This window comes from Misgurnus anguillicaudatus, chromosome 22 (genome assembly GCF_027580225.2).
Source record: "Misgurnus anguillicaudatus chromosome 22, ASM2758022v2, whole genome shotgun sequence".
Classification (NCBI taxonomy): Eukaryota; Metazoa; Chordata; class Actinopteri; order Cypriniformes; family Cobitidae; genus Misgurnus; species Misgurnus anguillicaudatus.
The window spans coordinates 45,155,441-45,177,500 of record NC_073358.2 but is presented as its reverse complement, the minus strand read 5'-3'; the positions used below and the strand labels follow the sequence as shown (position 1 = coordinate 45,177,500).

At 38.1% G+C, this 22,060-nt stretch overlaps 1 protein-coding gene across 1 annotated transcript in view; it reads left to right on the top strand.

Moving 5' to 3' along the window:
* znrf3 (zinc and ring finger 3) overlaps window positions 1-22,060 on the top strand; it is a 77,046-nt gene that overhangs the window by 1,184 nt on the left and 53,802 nt on the right. The gene's annotated exons all lie outside the window — the stretch shown is intronic.

Here is a 22,060-nt window from a genome sequence, read left to right as displayed (position 1 = left end):
CTACTGGTAATGTGTTTGGGTTTATTATCTGGCAGATGGAAACTGACAGAACATCAATAAATTTTACTGGTGTTTACCAAATAAAGGAATTTTATAATAGTTTTAATAGTAAGCAGCTGATGTTTCATAATGATATTTGTAATGGGAACCATTTGAATTTTTGTATCACTTCATGATTTGTTGAATGCTTGCTCTTCTTCCACCTTTTCTATAAAATCAGCACCAACATTGCATTAATGAATTTAACGCCATGAGGAATAATCTATCTTTGTAACACTTGCATAGCATTAAACTCTAATGGCAGAAGTTAAGAGAGGGTTTGAATATTGACTGTAATATGAAAACTGCATATTTGCATGATTAAGGGATGCAGTGATCTCACTGAAGATCAAAGCAAACTGTTTTTGCATGCATGCTTTTAAATCCGTGTAAATGTCGTTTGTAGCTTTTTTCTTTCATACTGAAAAAGCTTTGTTTTTTATTGAAGTATTACATTTTTTATTAACGCTAAAGTGTTGTTTTGGCATTCGCTAGTGTTTTATCTTTCACAGGCTTCTGCTATTTCTGTTCGTTTCTTTTACATTCCATGCTGTGGTTTTAGTTCAGAAAAACATAGGCTTATTTTACTCTCAGGTCTGCTGCGTGTCTGTCCCACAACGTACGCTGCTATATATGTTTACGATTGTATACTTAGTAATGTTAGAATGTATAGGATTAGTGAGTATCGTATTCTTCAAAACGGCAAGTGGTGATCATCATTTTTCAGGGACTGCTGTGAAGATCGCTTTCTCTTTATGGGCTGAAATGAGAGATTTAGTGGTTTAGATGTTTAGACTGGCCATACATCCATTTATCACGGGCCATTTGGCCCGGTCTTTGAACCATGCTGAGATGTCGAACCTCAGCTTTATGTTGAGAGGCCTTTGAGGTTGGCCATAGTTTCAAACCTGGTTTAACATAGCTTTTGTCGCAGAGGCCAAGTTGGACTTCCTGTTGGGTTTGCGTTCGTGAAATATCCACCCAAAAGCCATAATCATTGTGCGCACGATGTTTTAGATCTTTTGCTTCGCTGTTTGTTCTCTTTAATTTACCAAATACTAAGTCATGTATTCACTTTAATGTTTTGTGTTAATTTGATGTGGCTTTGAATGGTGGCCAAGATATGCAAATAGTTTTGACCTAATAATTATAGTTAAACCTACTGACCTCTGTTGAGTTTGGTTTTGAAGTTTGGCACAAATGAGATTGTTAATTCCCCATCCAACAGAAGTGTGTACAAATTGTGTTTTAACCTGAAATTGCTATTGTTTTCGATGAAAGGTTTTGGGTGATGAAAATCCAATTGATCCTTGTCTGATTGTCATGACACCACCTCATGCCATTTTCCCCAGTTTGTACTGTATTGACATGGTAAAGTATACTACACTTAAAATTATGTTCTGGTACATCCTTGTCAGTTTTTCCTTGAGTGTGAAGGAGAGCCCAAAGAAGCAAATAGGCCAAAACTAACAAATTAAGTAAATTTGTTACGTACTCTACCTCATGGGACAGGGAGCAAAGTGACTTTTCTTGGCTAATACACAAAACCAATGTTCATCTTGGCTAGAACGTCGATTGCTTCAATTTTGCCCCATAATAGCTTGGAAATCAGTGTCTCTTTAAATAATTCTTAAGTAGCGTAGCTGTGGCTTTTCTTTTGGAAAGGCTTTGCTGTGTTGTGTGATGGTGTGTTGAATATAGTGTTACGTTCCAATTTCGAGACTGGCTGCTGGTTTCGTGTTTGATCAGGCATTTTTTTACATGAATTGTTTTGGATTTTATTTTTGTCAAAGGCTAGAATCTCGGGCTATGTTGGAACATTTGAGGTCGGAGGCCATTGGAGGCAATAATTGAGCAAGACTGATCTTGGCTGTCCTATGCGGTTAACTTGCCGATTATCATAGCAAAATATTCAGAGGACTATGTTTTGATTTCTTGGACAGAATTTAAACTTACTCTTACTCTATTGCTCTTTAAAAATGAAAAGATATGCTCTTTTAATATTGTAGAATTGTGTCAATTAAAATGTTTTTAGGTTGCATTGTCTGTCTAGCTACCATATACAAGATTGTGTCAAAATTGAAGGAGTAACTTGAGATGCTCTTGGAAGTAAACCGGCAAGATTTTTTAGACTGTTAACACGGAGTGTGTTTACGTGCACAAAATAAGTGGATATATACCAAAACAATAAAGTGGCTATGCAGAAAACTGTGTTAACTGCACAGGGTTTGGCGATTTGTCAGGTTTCTCACAGGCAGTGACGTCACCGCCTGTTAGTGGTGGGTGATATGACCAAAATCTTATATTACGATAGGATTCATTTTATATCATGATGCGATATGTATCACGGTACAGTTTTCTTTTTAATAAGGTTTTTATGTTATTAAAATCTTTAATGAAGCAGAATTTTCATAATTTTCATAAAAACGGAGACAAAGAAACATACAAAACTCAAGCTCACTGAAGATAAACAGTTAGCGATGAAATTAGGAAAATGCATAATAATGTATATATATATCTTCTTAAAGGATTAGTCCATTTTCTTAAAAAATCCAGATAATTTACTCCCCACCATGTCCAAAATGTTGTTGTCTTTCTTTGTTCAGTCGAGAAGAAATTGTGTTTTTTTTTTTTTAGGAAGACATTCCAGGATTTTTCTCATTTTAATGGACTTTAATGGACCGCAACAAGAGTTTTTATGCAGGACTAAATGATCTCAAATGAGGGTCTTATCTAGGGAAACAATTGTCATTTTTGGCAAGAAAAAAATTCACTTTTAAACCACAGCTTCTCGTCTTCCTCCGGTCCTGTGATGCGCCAGCGCAACCTCACGTAATCATCATCACGTCAAGTGGTCACGGATGACGTATGCGAAACTACGCCCCAGTGTTTACAAGTGTGGAGAAAGAGGACCGTTCTGACGTTGTTGTATATGGAATGATACTAATTAATGTCTTTGTGTCGGTTTATTGTTTAAAATGGTCTGCAAACCTGCGTCTCATATATGTAACACTTGACCTTTCCACATCATTACGCAATTACGTGAGGTCGCGCTGGCACGTCACTGGACCGAAGGAAGATGAGAAGTTGTGGTTTAAAAGTGCATATTTTTTATTTTTCTTGCCAAAATGACAATCATTTCGATAGATAAGACCCTTATTCCTCGTTTGAGATCGTTTAGAGTCCTTTGAAACTGCAATTTTAAACTACATTAAACCTGTTAAGTGTTGGGGTCCATTAAAATGAGAAAAGTCCTGAAATGTTTTCCTCAAAACACATAATTTCTTCTCGACTGAACAAAGAAAGACATCAACATTTTGGGTGACATGGTGGTGAGTAAATTATCTGGATTTTTTAAAGAAAATTGACTAATCCTTTAAAGGTAGAAAAGTGATTTAGTCAAGAGCAGTGAAATTTTCCTCTCAATGCTGTTTGATTTACATAAGTGACAGACGTTTACATTGATTTTGATTCCAAATTCGATTCCGCTTATCGGATCCGATTCCTAAAGATTCTTGGTTTCGATTCCAAAAAGGGGAAAAGTAAGAACAGTCTAGCCTTTATAGATCAAGAATAATTATTTTGTGCTATTACAGCTGAACACAATAAAGGAGGCTACATAAAAACTTATTTAGGAGCTACAAAACATAAACAAACATGGCTAGGCTAGCTCAAAGTATTTTTTATAATTAACCTTGTAACGTAACACCTACCTAAATGATGGCGACTCAACAACAGAAAATGCAGAAAAGTTTGTGAAATTAAGTTTTCGAGCGAACGGCCCTGCGCACTGTGCGCAGATGGCTATAGGTAAGATGACTCAGGTCTTGGCAGATGACATAAATTTATGTGACCGTGAGGTCCGGTATCGATAATTGAAATCGAAGTTAGATTTTTTTTAAAGAATCCGATTTCTTTCTTATGGATCCGATTCCAGAATCAGAATCGAAATTCGATTCCCAACCCTACTGTACACATGCGTTTTCTTTTTTTAGCTGTTTACTTTCTTTTAAGACCTAATGGTCATGTTTATAAGGGTACTCGCAAAGACGGGAAGTTTGACGCATATGTGTATTTAAGGCTAATAAAGCGGCAAAAATACTCATGAGCTCAATGAGTAACGCTAGCGGAAATGCGGTGCACGCATTAAGCACTATTGTTTGTTTCAGTGGCTTAGAATCACTTGTTTTAAAACTGCGGTGTTTAAATACGTGGACAAGCGTAACCTCAATAGAGACGATAGTCCAAAATCTCTACTTGCTGAGTAGTAGGTTTATCATAAAATGCTTTATCGGTTTATCGCCCACCCCTAACCCCTGTAGTACACATATTTGAAAAGCTGGCGGGAAATATGTCTGCAAAACTTGTTAATGTATGTAATCGGGAGCAGACTCTATGCTTTACGTTACGCTTACTTCTGTTTGTACCGTTTATCTTTTACGCACAGAGACATGAACAACATTGTAGGAAACCTAGTTAAGACGTTTACATGCAATGTAAAATCGGGGTAATGGGCAGAAATCTACCTGTCATGATCGAATTTTGCTTTAGCCATTTATGACCATTTCCAGATAAAAGAACTGTTTTGCGCGTTTTCATTTAACGCCATCTGTTTATGAAGCAAAATCGTAATAAGACGTAACTGCGTTGTTTATGGTTCTAAAGGTGTCGTGGAATTACATTTATAGCTTTAATGCTTTATGTAAGCTGATAGATTTGATTCATAACCTATGCAGGCCCTTTATTGTTAAGCCCTTTAAAACAACAAAGATCTTCTTTTGTAGATTAGTTCTCATAAATAACAAGCTGTCATAGACGTACCTTTCATTTCTCAGAGATATAATGACTGTCTTTTACACTAACTGCACTTGGTGCCAACAGACCAGTTTGGCTTTATCTCTCATCTACCGTCATAACTCAGAGCATCATTGTCTGTGTGTGTCTGAGTTCCCGAACGTTTCTGCTGAAAGTCTCTTATATAAACAATGATATTAAATGATGTGTGTGAACGCTGGCGGTGCAGGTCTTGGCGTGTTATTTTCACGCTGTTGTGTGAATGATCGTCTCTCCACAATGTTTCATGCAGAACTGGAGTGCCATAGTAGCAGCTGGCTGTCCAAAACATTTTTTGTGTCTTATGCATCGTACGGTATTTTGTTGGATTTTCTTTTTTACAAGTTTTTTGCTGTACTTGAGTCATTCTTTGCTTTTCATTTGTCACGATGCAAATATATAAAAAAAAAACAGCACATCTGACTTTGATCAACAGAGATTTTTAGAGAGAGAGAGGGAAAAAAGTGACATTGTACTAAAATATGGTGGCGACCATATGAGAGTCATAGTTCAATCCAGAGAAATGACAATTTTTGTATTCATTGTCCTGAGAAGAGAGGAGATGACTGATTCTGATAAGTTCATCATTTTGAAGCATAAACATGCCACTTATCATTTTACATCTTTTATGAGAGTCTATTATTCCTGATTTGCCCAATAGACGTCTTGAAAATAAGAGGTCTTGGTCCATCTCTGATATGTAACTACGTAATAGGATTTTACAAGATAAAAAAAAATAATTGTCCCAAATTAAAGTCCTGTGGCTTGATTGATACAGAGAGCCGTTCCTCAAAGCTCAATGTAGTTGTGCTTAAATTGGGACTATAATGAGAGCTCGGTTTGGCCCGAAGATTCAACACACTTTTCCCACAGATTGAAGCCATGGGTGTCCAGAACGGGCCTCCACGAGACAGTGGACACCCGAAAACAAGCCGGCCCCTCCCTGTCCACAGCAACAGTAGCAATATTCAACAACCATGGGTTTAAAAGGTTAAAACCGCCCTACGACTTTTTTCCATTTATTGGTTTTGTGGTAGCAGCTGTATTTTAAGACCTATCTACTCAAACCACCAACCCGTGGGCCTTTCATGGCCTCGCCAAAGTAATTTGAGGCTGTTTTTTCTCTTTCTTTCGGGAGTAGAAAAGATGAAACCGTTTTTGTCTTTTGCTTTCTTCTTTCACCGCGTCTGCCTCACTCTGACGCATTTGAAGAAAAACGTTGTTTGTTTTCTTAAGAGGCAAATAGTTAGATGGAATTGAATAAAAACTCAGACAGTAGTCAGTATGTCACTGGATGCATTTTACCCCGAACATGAAATGGTCTACAAATGGATGCTCTTGTTGTTGTGAGCAGTTGTCAATGCAAAGGCATGCGAGATGTCACATATTTGCCCTTGAACCTCTATCACAGGTTTACTTGAAATGCAGATACTGGCACATGGTCCTCCTGATGATAGTGAATGATAAAGATGATTGACTTATCACAGCTTAATATTTCCCTCAGAAAACCCTTACCTAGAATGAAGTCTATGGCTTTCGGAGTATGGAGTATTTGCTACTAGGGATGCACCGAATATTCGGCCACCGAAAATTTTCGGTAAGACTTTAATCATCGAAACAATACGGCTGAAATGTTGTGATGACGCAAACAGAACCCGCGACCTGCACGTGCTTGTCTAAAGCAACATGTATGCAGTGTGGATGTATTTAACCACAAAAGGCGCTAAAGAGAGTCGTTGTCTGTACGCACAGAGGCACATGCGGTTGAATGTGTCCGGTCCAGACGTGATCATCACAGTGAGTACGCCCTTCAAAGATCAGAACTCTTGGTGTGTAAACTTAAGAGAGAGTCACGCAAATGTGTCTCATACTGTAGTCCATTAACATACATTTGCCGAATAAAGCAATGAAAAACAACGTAACGTTTCCATGCTGCGCTGTTTGGGATTCGCCCTCGTTCTCTGTGTGCGCGCGCGTTTAAGTGCCCTCAATAGTGCACACACGAGTGTGACGCAAACAAGCGAACGTAAAATCTTTCTGTTATTGACAGAGCACATATAAACTAAATTATTAAGTATTCTTTTTCTAATAAAAACATTTGTTTATGTCTTAAGTGTATGTATAGATTATAGTCAGAAACCAGTCTTTGCTTATTTAAAGAGACAGTAACCTCAATTAACCTACTTAAGTCTGTGTCATTAATGTTAATCAAACAACCCAATACAAAGAGAAAATCACTTCTGTAGATCTAAAAATAATAATATATTTAATTTATACAATAAAGACAGTGTTATAACTCATTAATTTCGGTACCTAATGCTAATGTTAGCCCTTATTAATGAAAAAATGTGATTTTTTTTTTATAAATTTCTATTTCGTTATTTTTTTCAATTTCTTTATTTGTTATTAGATTTTCCCCTAATCCCGCTGATCTTAAAAATAATCCGATCCGTGCCTCAAAAACTGTAATGTGATCCGAACCGTGAGTTTTGTGATCCGTCACACACCCCTAGTAAACTTAGTACACAGTGATAGCCATAAATGCATTTGTACTAATAATCGGCATAATAATTTATTTCGGTGTTTCGGTTTTTTGGCCTTGGTTTCCTTTTTTCGGTTTCGACCAAGAATTTTCATTTCGGTGCATCCCTACTTGCTACCACCGAGCCGGGTCGAATAAGTTGTTATTGATGTTCCTAAACATCACATTTATGCATTTTGGAGATGCTATCAATCGAACCCCAAAACGTTTTGCGCTGTTAATGCAATACTTTTCCAGTTGAGTTAAGGTAAAATATCGTATGACATTCTAATTCACTTTAGTTAGTCGTACCCTTTGACAACATTGGTGTGGCGAAGGTTTATTAAAAGGCAAAGCTCTCTCAAAAAGGGGCTCAACGGTGCTTTGTTGTCTTTCAGGAATGTGTTGACGAACGACTGAAGCCCAAAATGCAACCCCATTGTTGGAATCTCTTTCTGTCAATCTTTCCCTCTCTATGTCAATCTTTCCCTCTCTATGTCCGGCTGTCTGTCTCGCCGTTGTTTCACGTCATTGGATGCTTTGTGTCTCTACCCATTTGCTTAACAAGTTAATTTTGATTTGAAGTTTTCCCTCCTCTGGTTCTCTCTCTTACTCAGTACTTGCTCACTATTGCTCATTATTGAAAATAATGTCACCGGCCGCCACTGGTTACTGGTGTAACCTACAGTATCAAGCGCCACTGGTTACTGGTGTAACCTACAGTATCAAGCAGGGTTCCCACGGGTCCTTGAAAGTTTGTGAATCTGGGGGAAAAATTCAAGGCCCTGGGAAGTTTTTGAAAATATACATGCATAGAAAGTGCTTGAATCTATTTTATGCAAGATGTTTTCTGGAAAAAATCCATATTATTCCCTGTGTAGTGTAGGATAATATCATAAAAATTCTAGACTTTTTAAGCACACATGCTAAACTGTTCGCTTTAAATGCTTATATCTTCTGTATGTGAATGTTGATTCATACCAAAATGGTTATTTAGTTGTGTTTGACAAATGAAAACGTCTCGAGTTACGTATGTAACTGTTGTTCTCTGTGAAGGTAACCAGACGCTGCGTCTCCCTTGCCATACTTCCTGCGTCCCCGTAACGCCATCTTTGGCAATATTTCAGATAGTGATATACTTCCTGGCTCCCACGTCACCCTATCTTTGTTGTTAAGTCTCACCATTGGTTGAATTTGATATACACATTCATACGCACTTACCACTGGAGGCGTCTCCAAAGTGTCACCGCAGTGATGCAACGCGAGTTCCCTCGAAAGGGAAATGTAACAATGTATCTTTAAAGGTAACACAATGTAACCTTGCTCTCACTTGAAATGTGTCCCCACATTTAGTCCTTGAATTTGAGGGTATTGGACCTGGAAAGTCCTTGAAAGGTCCTTGAATTTGAAGTTAACTAAGATGTGGGAACCCTGATTTAGGCATAAACCAAAGAAGCAGTAGCTTGTTGTGTACGTTGTTGTAGAAGCATCAGCACTGATCCAGTGACAGCTTTGTTAAATATCACCGCTCAACTCCATTTTAACTCCACCTGAGGGAGTGGTCTGCTAGAACTAGGGATGCTCCGATCAATGCCGATCTCCACTAATAATACGTGGCCGATCACTATTCTAAATCGGACAGCCGATCTTATTACAGCTTTTTTTATGTACTACGGCTTTTGATCAGTAAGTCCTTATCGATCTAAAATCACTGTTGGTTTGAGTCGTTTATAACATGCATTTGAAAAAGCAACACTCGTCGAACATAATTATTAAACATATTCTTTATTATCATGAAAGTACCTGAAAAGGTTTGAAGAACAGCAATATAAATATATCCTTCAGCCATTTCATGGAGCTGCGTGTCATCACAGCTGCGTGTGTATTGTTCTTCGTCTACAGCGCATTTTGAGTTTCTGCACGAGAGCGCCCCCTGGCTTTTGGATGTAGCTGCATTTCACAGTAATTCATTGAAAAACATACCAAGCATTATCGGCCGATCGATCAGAGCATCCCTAGCTAGAACCCATCATAGCGATTGTGGTCCGTGCAGAATTGGCCCATTAATGTATTTTTTCAGAGGTGCACGTCAGATGACGCAGTGCTGTGTACTGCCTATGACGTAGCTACAGCGTAGGTTTGCTGATGCAGAAGTATAAATCAGGCTTAAGACTAAAAGGGACTTTTTCCATGTTTAAGTGCTAAAATTGTGTCCCCAGTGCTTTTAGCAACCTAGAAAATGTGAAAAAGATCAACCCAGTAACTTGGTTTTGGTAAACCATTCTCTGCAAGCATGTGAAAAAATAAGTCACTGAAATTTGGCTCCCCTTGTGATGTCAGAAGGGGATAATATACTTCCCCTTATTCTGCACTATCCAACCATGGCACTCCCATTTAGTGCAGAGATCATCTTATTTGCGTTTAAACGGACACACCCAAAACTGCACATTTTTGCTCACACCTACAAAGTGGCAATTTTAACATGTTATAATAAATTATCTATATGGTATTTTGAGGTAGAACGTCACATACATACTTTGGGGACACCAAAAAATTATTTCACATTTTAAAAAAGCCTTGTGAAATGTCCCCTTTAAACTTAACTTGATAAAAGTCTTTATCATGAGTAGGATTTCAAATCATAATGTGGTAAAAACTCTTCTTTTACACCATTTAAAACCTTTATAGTAGGTGATGGATAGTTTAGATTAGGCTAGTCATATAAAATTGCTAGGTGATGTTGCTAGTAGAGACCTGCGCTGTAACTCCAAGCTGGAGGTGACGACGGGAAAAGTACACCAATCAAGTGCCTTGTCATGAATTGGTAAAAAATGCACAACTTAATAAAACGAGTAAACTATTGCCCCATGTCCTGATAATAGTATGTATCGGCGGCCTCACAATGGGGCATATCCTCCAACACTGTCATCTATCATCTTTAAGGATTCTGGGTAAATGGGCTTTTTCCCCAGTTTAACTGATTATTTTTTACCATTTTTTTTTAGTGTTGCTGAATTTTGAGAGCTTAGAGGCACTGAGAAATGAGTAATAGGTCTTGTGTCCAGGCTGTATGGGTTTGTCTACCTCATTTTGTTTCTAATTGCTTTTTGACTTCCTCCACTCTTAGGGTGAACCCTGTAGTCTGCCAAAGAAAACCTTATCTTCAGTTATCAGCTCAAGTCTGAGTCAACTTACAACTGATTTGCCAAAAAAAATCAAAGCTGAGTAGTATTCTGATATTTACCAAGTCATGAAGTTCTCGAGTTTTAAGACCACATCTCTTCTTATCATTCATGCTGCCTTCTTCCTGGGTTCAAGAACACTGGGTTCAAAGTATACCGCGGTACACACAGTATTACGTAAGGCGTAGCCTAAGATTTACACAAGAATACACCTAGTTTATAACAAACACTGATTATTAACCTTGGCTATGTTTTCTCTGTGTTAATCGATTTCGTAATCGGATATCATATAAAAGTTAGATTAATGTCAAAGACTTAAGTGAATGTCTTAGATCTGTTTGGTTTGATCTGAAAGGTATTTTTAGAAACGTACCCACATCTGTGTTTGGAATTGTGTGTTAACCTACTTGGCTTATGAAGGTACTTGTTTATTTATGTTTGTTATATTAACAAATCCTCTTCTTTCATTGTTTTAACATGATGTATCACCTATTGTTCTAGCCTCTTTGTTCACTCCAAATAGCTTCTGGATAATTGCTCCCCTGTTGTTCCACATAGACACCAGGTGTTTATTTTGTCATAGACAAATGGATGTACACGCCGAATCCAAGGCGTTGCTTCTCTGTGCCTTCTGAAATAGACCTCAATGGCTGACAACTGTCTCTTGGCTCCCTTTTAATGAGATACTCGCTGTCCCTTTGGTATAGCGGCTTGCATCTTTGAAAGATTAGCTTGTCCAGTTCAAGCGGCAAAGTTGTCTTTTTGTTTAATGTTCCTGTGATCTCCAACTGCTATATCCTCTGTATAGGAGGTTGATTTATCTCCACTGGGGTTCCAGAACCCCCCAGCCCTCCCCATATACACTCAATGATATTTTTTAGGTTGGGGACCTAGATTTGTGTTAACAGTGCCAGAGCCCATTTGCTCAGTGTAGACTTTGAACAGCAAGGTCTTGAAAATGTAGTTGTTTGAAAGAAGGGTTATTATGTGTGAGAGAGTTTTAGAAAAAGGTTAACTGAAAAATAATATAAATTGTCTCCCTCAGGGCTACAGACTGCCACCAAAATTTGAGAGTGTGCCACTGAATTTTACATCCAGTTGCACACGTCCGACCAATAAATTTTTACTTTTTTTTGTGATGTGACACTAAATTTGAAAGAGTACATTGTACTTTCTGCATCTATCATCAAAGTATTTACAGTGGAAATTAGTAGAAATATGATTATTTGTTTAGCATGTTGAATTACGGTGTGTGCCCCTAAATTTTCTGGTTGCGCCCCTAAAGTTTTCAGTTGGGGGCCACTGTGCTCCTAGTGAAAAAAGTTAGTCTGGAGCCCTGTCCCATTTATTCATAAATTACTCTCATACCATCACAGATGAATATGACATTCTTTATTCAGTTGAACACATACACAATTTTTTATTTATATCCGTTTTTGTTTACATGTTTATTAGGTATGTATTATATATTACATTGTGAAAAGTGAAGTTTGGATTAACTTAAATAACTTTAATTGGTGAAGTTTTTTTCAAATAAATTTGTGTAATTTTTTGTTTTGTTACAAATTAAAGTGATATTTTTAAGTTGGTCTAACATTTACTTGTTACAGTTTATGGACATACTTAAGTTTCAAAAATCATACATCTATCTATTTCGTCCTGAGATCATTGGAAGAACCAATGAGATTTTAAGTTGTCAACGTGGAGCCATATCTGAAATTAGTGCTGTTTTTGGTATGTGTAATATTTAATATGGTCTTAATAGTAATAGTTTTCTCTTACACACATCTTTTTGCTTCAAAAGACATTTTTTAACCTGCTAGCGTTGTTTGGATTACATTTATGATTGACATATGTGTTTTTGAAGCTTCAACATTTTGGGTACTATAGTTGTATATTAAATGACAGATATTTTATAAAGAGGGAGTCTTAAGGGCCATTCACATTATAACTATAACGTTAACTATAATGATAAATATATTAGCGTCCACATCATAACAATAACTTTATGCTAATTCGCTCACACACATTTTATGTTATGGACCTCAGCAATGAGCTTCTCCACTGTCATTTTAAGTGCGCGTGCACTTGAATTTCAATTGATTTGATTGGCTATCAATGGTTTATCGTTCATCAGTTGGGAAAAACGCTCAGAAGTGATCCCAATGATATTGTATCCTTATTGTTATGGGGCATACAAACCAAACACGAGTTCAACGATTTGCGCAAGTAGATGACATACAAAGTCAACGCAAAGATGCGATTTGACGTGGCCTCCCACAGGGTGATGCGAATGACGCGTTATCGGTGGTGTGTTTGCTGTGAAAACATGCGCTATTCACCTCAAAATTGAAAATATTTGACTTGAGCGAAAAATTAGCATGATGCGAAGTTAAATCCCGCGAATAGGGATGCTCCGATCAGGATTTTTGCAGCCGATACCGATCACCGATTTGTAATCTTCGTGATCGGCCGATACCGATTCCGATACCGATTTTTTCAAAGCTGATATGCAAGCTTTTTGATGACTAACTGTTACAATCTTTCTAAATAAAATAATACCACGGATGTTGCCTTTGTTATATTACTTGCAGTAATTAGGTATATTATTGTTTTAATAGAGACTCAAATAAATAAGCACAACAAATATTTATTCTGCAAAGAGAAATTTAATATGGCTTTAAAAAGGCTTATGTCTCCTAAAAGTACTGAAAATAAAACACTTCATAGACTTTACTGTATCAATTAAATATACACGCATTCGTATGAAGTATAAAAATTATTTCATCAAGAGTAGAGAGTGATTTTATTGAGAGATGAATTAGGTTACTGCAGCTTTAAGACGTGAGGGAGCGATCGCTCTGTTCACGTGCACTGATGACAGGCTGCTGTGTGTGTGGGCGGCGGCTGAACGTAGACAAGCATCTGTGAGGAAAAGTAAAGTTTAAACGCTCAAAACTTTAAGACGCATGCAAATAAGAAACTTTTGGCATGAGGATGCAATTGTCCGTGATAGATATGTGTTGTATACGCTGTTTGATGGGGATGTGAAGACGCCTCGCGCTGTTTACCGGAGCGCGTCCTCATACGCATATCTCTGTAAAGGCAAAGAGAGACATACAAATCTGCACGCTGCACATGAGCAACAGGTTGTAAAGCATCATAAGCATTTTTACAACCTGTTGCTCATGTGCAGCGTGCAGATTTGTATGTCTCTCTTTGCCTTTACAGAGATATGCGTATGAGGACGCGCTCCGGTAAACAGCGCGAGGCGTCTTCACATCCCCATCAAACAGCGTATACAACACATCTATCACGGACAATTGCATCCTCATGCCAAAAGTTTCTTATTTGCATGCGTCTTAAAGTTTGGAGCGTTTAAACTTTTATTTTCCTCACAGCTGCTTGTCTGCGTTCAGCCACCGCCTACGTAAAAAATGTCTTTAATTGCAACCGCATTCAGGATCCTTTTGATGACAAAAGTAAACAGAAAGATCGGTTTATGAGATCGGCAGATTTAGCGAGCACCGATTGAGTCATTTAATGCCATTATCGGCCGATACCGATCGGCGGCCGATCGATCGGAGCATCCCTACCCGCGAATAATTTAGAGCGAGAAACGCGATGCCTTGCGTTTGGTTATCGTATGGCAGGGCTATTCAATTAGTTTGTCGTGGGGGCCAGTTCATAAAAAGTATCTTAAATGAGGGGCCGGAGATATAACAGTGATGATGACTAAATTTTTCTACATTTAAACATATTCATGTTGTATTTTAAAACTGCATAACAACAAAATCAGTGCATTGTACAATAGGCTTTTTCTACAAACATGTATTTTGAAACTGCATTCAACAACATTAGTGCATTGTTAGATGTCAAAGTAGGCTTTTTTCTACATCCAGACATGTTTGTTGTATTTTAAAATTGCATAACAACATAAGTAAGATGCCCAAGTAAGCTTTATTCTACATTTAAATAGGTAAATAAGATCCATATCACACTCATTGAGAATTTAACTCATTTACTCACTTCAGTGCACATAACAAAAAAGTTTATAATATGGAACATAATTGTTTTATGCTGTTTTTGTCAAAAGCTAATTAATACAGTAGCCCTTTTTAAACTACAACAGTCATCTTAATAACTGGCAAACATTAGGCTACCTTCTAATAAACAGAATATGTTTTTAGATTTCGCAAAAGCAGTAAAATCAGGTGTATGTTTTGTCAGCATGATACGCATACAGTGGTGCAGGTGCTGTGCTGTGAGCGATGGGCGACTAACTGTTACTCGTTTTAATTGCATTCTTGTGTGAGAACGATGACTCGCATAATATTTGAGCCTTTGTCAGCTTTGAATTTTGGAGAAATGGCAGGATCTTTTTGTCTAGTTCACAAAATCGTTTCAACGAGTTTCCTTTATCTAACGTTAATGTCATTGTGGATAAGCATAAACATATCAGACAACAATTGTCGGAAAAGGCAGTGTTTTAAGCTGAAAATACAACAAATAAAGTTAAAACAACCATAGAGTCCGGTCTCTTAACTCACCACTGTCTGTCAGCTATCGCGTCTTGAGACGCGGGCGCGAGCGGGGGAGGCGATCGCTTTGAACTTGTGGACAAAAGCGCGAATATAATCACGTGACACAGCTGCTCGCACCAGTCACGTGACTCGCGCTCTGCAGCTTATGCTGCATGAAACAGACGCACGCGCATCAACTCGTAACTGTACGGCCCGTTGTCTAACTCACTAAATTTATTTTAGAGATGTCTTTTTTACAGACTACATAAAGGGCCGGATCAAATTACCTTGGGGGCCGGGTTTGGCCCGCGGGCCGCCAATTGAATAGCCCTGTCGTATGGTATCGTAACTGTATGGTATTGTTGTGTAACAATATAGTTTTTAGTATTGTTATAATGTAAACGCCCCTTAACTGGACAGACACTAAAGCATAATTTATCAGTAACCAACGTTACGGCGAGATAAATCTTCTTTCTAATTCTAAAATTAAGTCATTGTTTTTAGTGAACCGATCATTTAATTTAGTCATTGTCTTGTTATGAACGTAGTTAACATGATAGCTAAAAAAGAAAGGTGAATTTTTTTACTCTTACTACCCCCCCCAACCGACCCATGTTAAGTTAAGATGAATTTCAACACCTTGTCAATTAATGTGGTTTTGTAGAGCCGTTCTGCATTCACTTTCATTAGATTTACAGTCTCCATTGAGGCCCTTCCCTCTCCTTTTACCTCATTTCCCATAACCAGTCAGACCTGAGAGAAAGAAGAGGCTTTGGAATCTGGTTCTGGGTTGAGCACAAATGTGCCGCCTGAGCTGATAGGATCGGCCGGGCTGGGAGGCCACTGAGCGCGCTCAGATCAAAGGCCCCTGGCGGGCTCTTCAAAGAGCTGGCTGAGCATTGCCTGACTGATAAAACTGCACCACAAACGGCTGGTGATGTAATCGCAGGCCTGCAGCGAAATCCACCCCTGCACAAATAAAGGTGGAGGTGTTCGTTGGATGCCGAGCAAAGAGATGTTTTAAGTCTAATTTTGGAGCCCAGGGCATTCAGGGTTCATCTCATTTTAGAAAATAAATCCTGTTTATGTTTTGATCGATTTTCTCACTCTGTATTGCTGTCATCGTCATGCTCTGTCTCCATCTTGGTATCGCTTTCTGCCACACCACATACTGGCATTTGATGAAAGTTTTCAACAGAATAAAGAAACTTTAGTGTGAAGTTTTTATCAGATTCGGTTAATCCACTGGGCGTTCCTAAAGTACACAACAGGTGGAACAGTTGACTCTGTGCTTTGTAAAGTTTATACAGGAACAGCATTGTGTGCGTGTGCTCATCTGCGTGCATGCGTGCTCTTTGAAGTATGCGCAAGGAAAACGGGAACGCTCAAACAGACGACCAGATTGTTTCCCTGATAATTTATTGACGCTTATGCGTAATGCATTAGCAAGCATGAACCAACAATGAACAATACATCTAAAGCATTTATTAATCTTAGTTCATGTGAATTTCAGCATTTACTATTACGTTTTTTTATCAAAAGTTTTAGTTATTACACAACGAACAATTGTATGGACATTAACTAACATGCTAATAAACTATATTGCTCATTGTTAGTCATGCATGCTATCTAATGCATTTACCAATGTTAACAAAATACAACCTTATTGTTGTTTCCAGATGGCTTGTTTATGTAAGAAAAGAAGCCGGTTGAAGGATGAGCCTTTAAACAGACTTATTCAAAAATGCAAGTGTTCACTGTGCCGCTAGTATAATAAGAGCCGGAGTTTCGATACAAAAGGCCCTTGCAGGACATCTTTGCTTTAGAGAGCAGCTGTTTGTTGATACAACAGTTTCAAAAGGTTATAAAAATTCCCCTCGCTGGTTCCTTTTGGTGTCTGTGACTCTGTATATGTATTTAAAGCTCTTTACAGCTTATGTTGCCAGGACTTTTACCCCTATATTTTATTTATTGTTTGGCGCTCTGTATGGGGGGTGAGATCCCTTCAGGCCTTGGGATACTGATGGAGACCACACATGTGGAGTCGGTATTCACCTTGATAATTTGAGACGGTCAGGATAGGAGCACAGCTTTAAGGGCAGTCATTCATGTTGCCATACGACCTGGTGAGGGTCTTAACCTTAGTCGGGTGGGATTAGGTTTTGTATAGTGTTGCAAAGTTCAGGAATTTTGGAAATATTTAAAGTTGCGATTAAAGGAACTTTTGCAAACTGTATCACATAGCTTTCTTAGCATCTGATTATCTTCATTAGTGTGCCACAATTCCTATATATTCCTGTGTAATTGTCCATGGAAAGTTTCCAAAATTCCCAGAATTTTGAAACCCTAATTATCAGGGGTTAAATTGGGATTTGTCATGTGGGGGGGCTCTGGGGGGAGGGTACTTTAAGGGGTAACATGTTTAATACTGATGACAGCAAAGCCACTGGTGTGTTTTAATGACATTCTGGATCTCTGATAGGATTTGATAAGTTTCAACTTTAAATCTGTGCCAGAGATTGACCACAAATATTTTATAAAGAGTGTCTGAATTTTAAATGATGCAAATCTACGAGTTTGACACCCTATATCCATTTGTTGCACATGTCATTATGCACAATTGATCAAACTTTAAATGAAGTAAAAGGAATCAACCTCCTTGAATAATTCTATATGCATAAGATAGGCTACCGAAAAATATTAAATTAACAAGAAAAGGTACAACACACAGTACTGTATCATCAACATGTCTAATAAATTAGCAATAGAGATTCCCTATGCTGGTCAGCAGCTAAAACAATCGTAAGGTTTGATTTGTGTAGTCAAAATACATAAATGTATTAAACTATACAGTGAGTTATATGAAGTGTTATCCAGTTAACATACTGTAATTAGATGAGTGACATACATTCTTTAGTCCTTAACACGTTTCTAGTCTTCTATTAAGTTTCCTCGACGTGGGCACCATTATTACCTCTCTCTCTCTCTCTCTTTCTCTCTCTCTCTCTCTCTCTCTCTCTCGCTCTCTCGCTCTCTCTCTCTCTGTCTCTACAATGTCAAATGATCCTGTGTGAAAGCCGTTCTTGAAGTTCCTGAGTTTATTCGCTCGAGTTGTATAACTTGCGCGAAGACGCGTTTAAAAGGAAAAGCGCGTGTTTCTGCGGCAATTGCGCCGCCCAATTCGCGTCATTTGCATCGCCCCGTGCGGGGACGCGTCTGATTGCGTCTTTGCATTGACTTTGTATGTAATCTACTCGCGCAAATCATTGAATTTGCGTTGGTGAGTATGCCCCATAATGAATGGAAACACCTTATTCCCTTCGCGTCAGTGCACACGCACAAGCGCAGCGGGTACACTGGCACGAGCAGAGCGAGACCTTCAGCCTATGTGCCGGAGCTTAGCCCCGGACGGCCCCGGCCCAATTTAAACCCTGCTAATTATGTATCCAAATTAAAAGATGTGGTTTATATTATTTCATGTTTTGCCATTTTAAAGCTTTATTGCCTGGTTTGGATTTATCAGTTTCTTAAACTGTGTGGTTCAATTGTCCGGTTATTCCAAAATATATGTCTGGATTTTCTTTTAACATCAGTGATTTCAAAACAATTTCAGACCACTTTCAGAGTCAAACATTTGCATATTATTTTTATACTGTGCCTGTTGAGTGTCGCTTGACATCTTATGTCAGTAATATCATTCATTGTTAAAGGAACATTTTAATATGTTCTTAACTTAAGACAAATTAATACATAGCTATATTTTTTCAATGTGTGTGCTTTTAATCTTTGTACAGTGCCTCATGAATGTGTTGGCATTTAGCCTAGCCTCATTCAATCCTATGGCTCCAAACAGGGATGGATTTAGAAGCCACCAAACACTTCAATGTTTACCCTATTTAAAGAATGTTACATGAGTAGTTACACGAGTAAGTTTGGTGGCACAAAATAAAACTTTAGTTTGGAGCCATAGGAATGAATGGGGCTAGGCTAAATGCTAACACATTCAAGAAGCGCTGTACAAAGTTTAAAAGTACACGCATTGAAAAAGATAGGCATGTATTAATTCATCTAAGTTGAGGTTAAAACATAGTAAAATATTGAAAAACTGTGGTGTTTTCCTTTAATAGTAGTGTTGGTAATTGTTTTTTAATTACAATGGTGCAACTAGGATGGACGCACAAGCATTGTTTTATCATATTAAGTTATTTGCATATTAACTCCACTTTGTGATTGAATTTGAGGTCTTAAAGCTTCAATCTTTGAAATCATTTGAAGTCACATTGTGAATTTGGCAGTGTTTCTTGGGGTTTTGCATAGATCCACATTTTGCCCAAACTTATTAGAGGAAAAGACTGTACTGACCCAGTTTCACCACCAACAGGAATTTTCTTGCTTTTTTTTGTTACCACATTGCAGAGTCAGGTTACCTCTGTATCCCCTTTGACTTTGCTCTGAAGGCCAAACTGTTGTAGCAGTTAACCTCTTGAGAAATATAAGACCTTTAATGTAATTTGTTTAAAGTAGGCTTGTCTCTTTACCTCATTTTGGCACGGTCTTAAGTGAGTTAACCGTGTCTGTCTTTGCTATGCCTGGTCTGTTTTAGTGGTTAAAGCTCAGATTTGATAACCGGATGGTTGCTGGTTCGAACTCCACTATCTGTGAGTCCTGAGCACCATTGTGCCCTTGGGTAGGTGTGTCGGGATTGTCCTTAATTAGGTATGTTATAAATGGACTACACAGATGTAGTGGTGAGGTACCTCTTTCTATTCCAAGAAATGATGCAAACACTTTCTTTGGATCGCTCTAGAGTAAAAAAAGATCCAAAACTTTTGCTGTCCCCTATTTGTCAGCTTGGCATCCAGCTCGATGTGTTCCTCATCACAGCTTGTATTTCCTCTTATCAACCCTCTTATTATCATAGCGTGGCACACGGGCCCAAGAGAGGCTTGCTCTGATGTTATCAACGGCTGCAGAGCGAGCCACCGAACCATCAGCACATCAAAGCGCTGTGAAGGCCGCGCTTGTCAGCGAGAGAGCTCACAGGATGGGCTATGGTGAATGGTATGTGCCCCTCTCGGCATGCCGGAGATGAGCTCCGATAAACTGATGGCCAAATGGAGAGAGGAAACTTTGGGTTGATACCGGGGCTGCACTGAACATTTTGATAGTTGATTAATCTGAGCCTGTTTTTTTATTCGATTACTCTTATTAAACTGTTTTATGAGTAATTTGATATTCAAAGTATCATGTGATGTTGTGCCATTGAAATTAATATTAATGTGTGCTAGGCCAGCTTATACTTTGTATCCAAAAATGGTTTAAAATACAGCACAATATAAACCTTTTACTGTTTGAAATCTATATAAATACCAAAAGCTACCAAACTATCATAGTAACATACCGTGTATTGCGGAACACAGTATGTTACTGTAATAAGAAATCTTTACATTACAGCAAATACACTGAAAAAGTTGCTGTATATATTAAAGCCTAAATGCATATTTTGCCTTAATTTCAGACTTAATTTAAAACATAAATTTGATATTTAAAGAAATGGCTTACCCCAAAATAAAAATTAGCAAATATTTTTCTCACCCTCAATGCATAAAGTGTATACTTTCACATAGACTTGGTATATGAAATGGTGAATGACACATTTCCGTTTCTACTGTGATTCCTTTTACTTGTTTAACTGTGGTACTTATGATCTGAAATAGTCAGCATGGTGTGCTGGTGTGTGATGACTAACTTGACCAGCCATACCATTAGGTGTGTTTTGTTGGTCCATCAGATAAACCAGCACTACTATGCAGACAAGCTAGTTGGGAATTCATCCTGGTCTTTTCAACAAGGACGTAGTCTTAAAGCATTGCAGGGCTCCAGAATAACTTTTTTTCACTAGGAGCACAGTAGCCCCAACTGAAAATTTTAGGGGTACAACAAGAAAATTTAGGGGCACACACCGTAAATCAACATGCTAACCAAATATTCACATTTCTACTAATTTCCACTGTATTACTAATAAATACTTCGATGATAGATGCAGAAAGTTCAACGTTCTGTTTCAAAGTCAGTGTCACATCACAAAAAAAGGTCAAATTTACTGGTCGCACATGTGCGACTGGATGTAAAATTCAGTGGCACACTCTCAAATTTTGGTGGCAGTCTGGAGCCCTCCACTGCCAAGTAAGTATGAGATACATCTCCACCTTTTAGTGCTGGTATTCGTACAGCTGTTATATCTTTAACTATCCAGTTTCTTAGATCAGGGTTTTTCAAACTTTATGATGCCAAGGACCCCCAAATATAATGAACCGTTTGTAACAAACCCCTAACCTAAAATGTATATCAAGTGTAATTTACAACACATTTTGTCTTTCTCTGAAATTTTCTGGGGGGGACCCCCTAGAACCTTGTGGAGGCCCACTGGGGGTTTGCGGACCCCATTTAAAAAAAAAAAACTTGTAGATCACCATCAATAAGAAGGTTTTGTGTATATCTCTTCCTGAACTCTCATACAGCATTGCTTACCTAGGCAAGCAAAGAAATCCAGAGGCTAAATACAAACATTTGTCAGATACAATTATTATCAAGGCCTGGGTGGGGTTGGGGTTGAGATGTCGGAAGGTGTTTGTAAATGTGAGAGACAGATGGTTAATCAAAGTGTTGGGAAATCTGAGTCATGTTTGCAATTGCAAACTGGAGCTATTTTTCGTGAACTGGTAGATGCACTTTATTTGTCAGTTTTTCTGTTGTTTTCCAATAAAATATCTAAAAATCTGTAAGACTACGTTCATTTACGTGAGAACCAATATGATGTAAGATGACGCAAGCTGTATGCATGGAAATTGAGGAAGCGTTTATACTTGCATTTTGATTCGTTTTTCTATGTATATCTTGAGAACCCACAGGGTCAAATTTGTTCTATAGAAGAAATGGGTTCTTGGGTTCTCCAGGGTTAA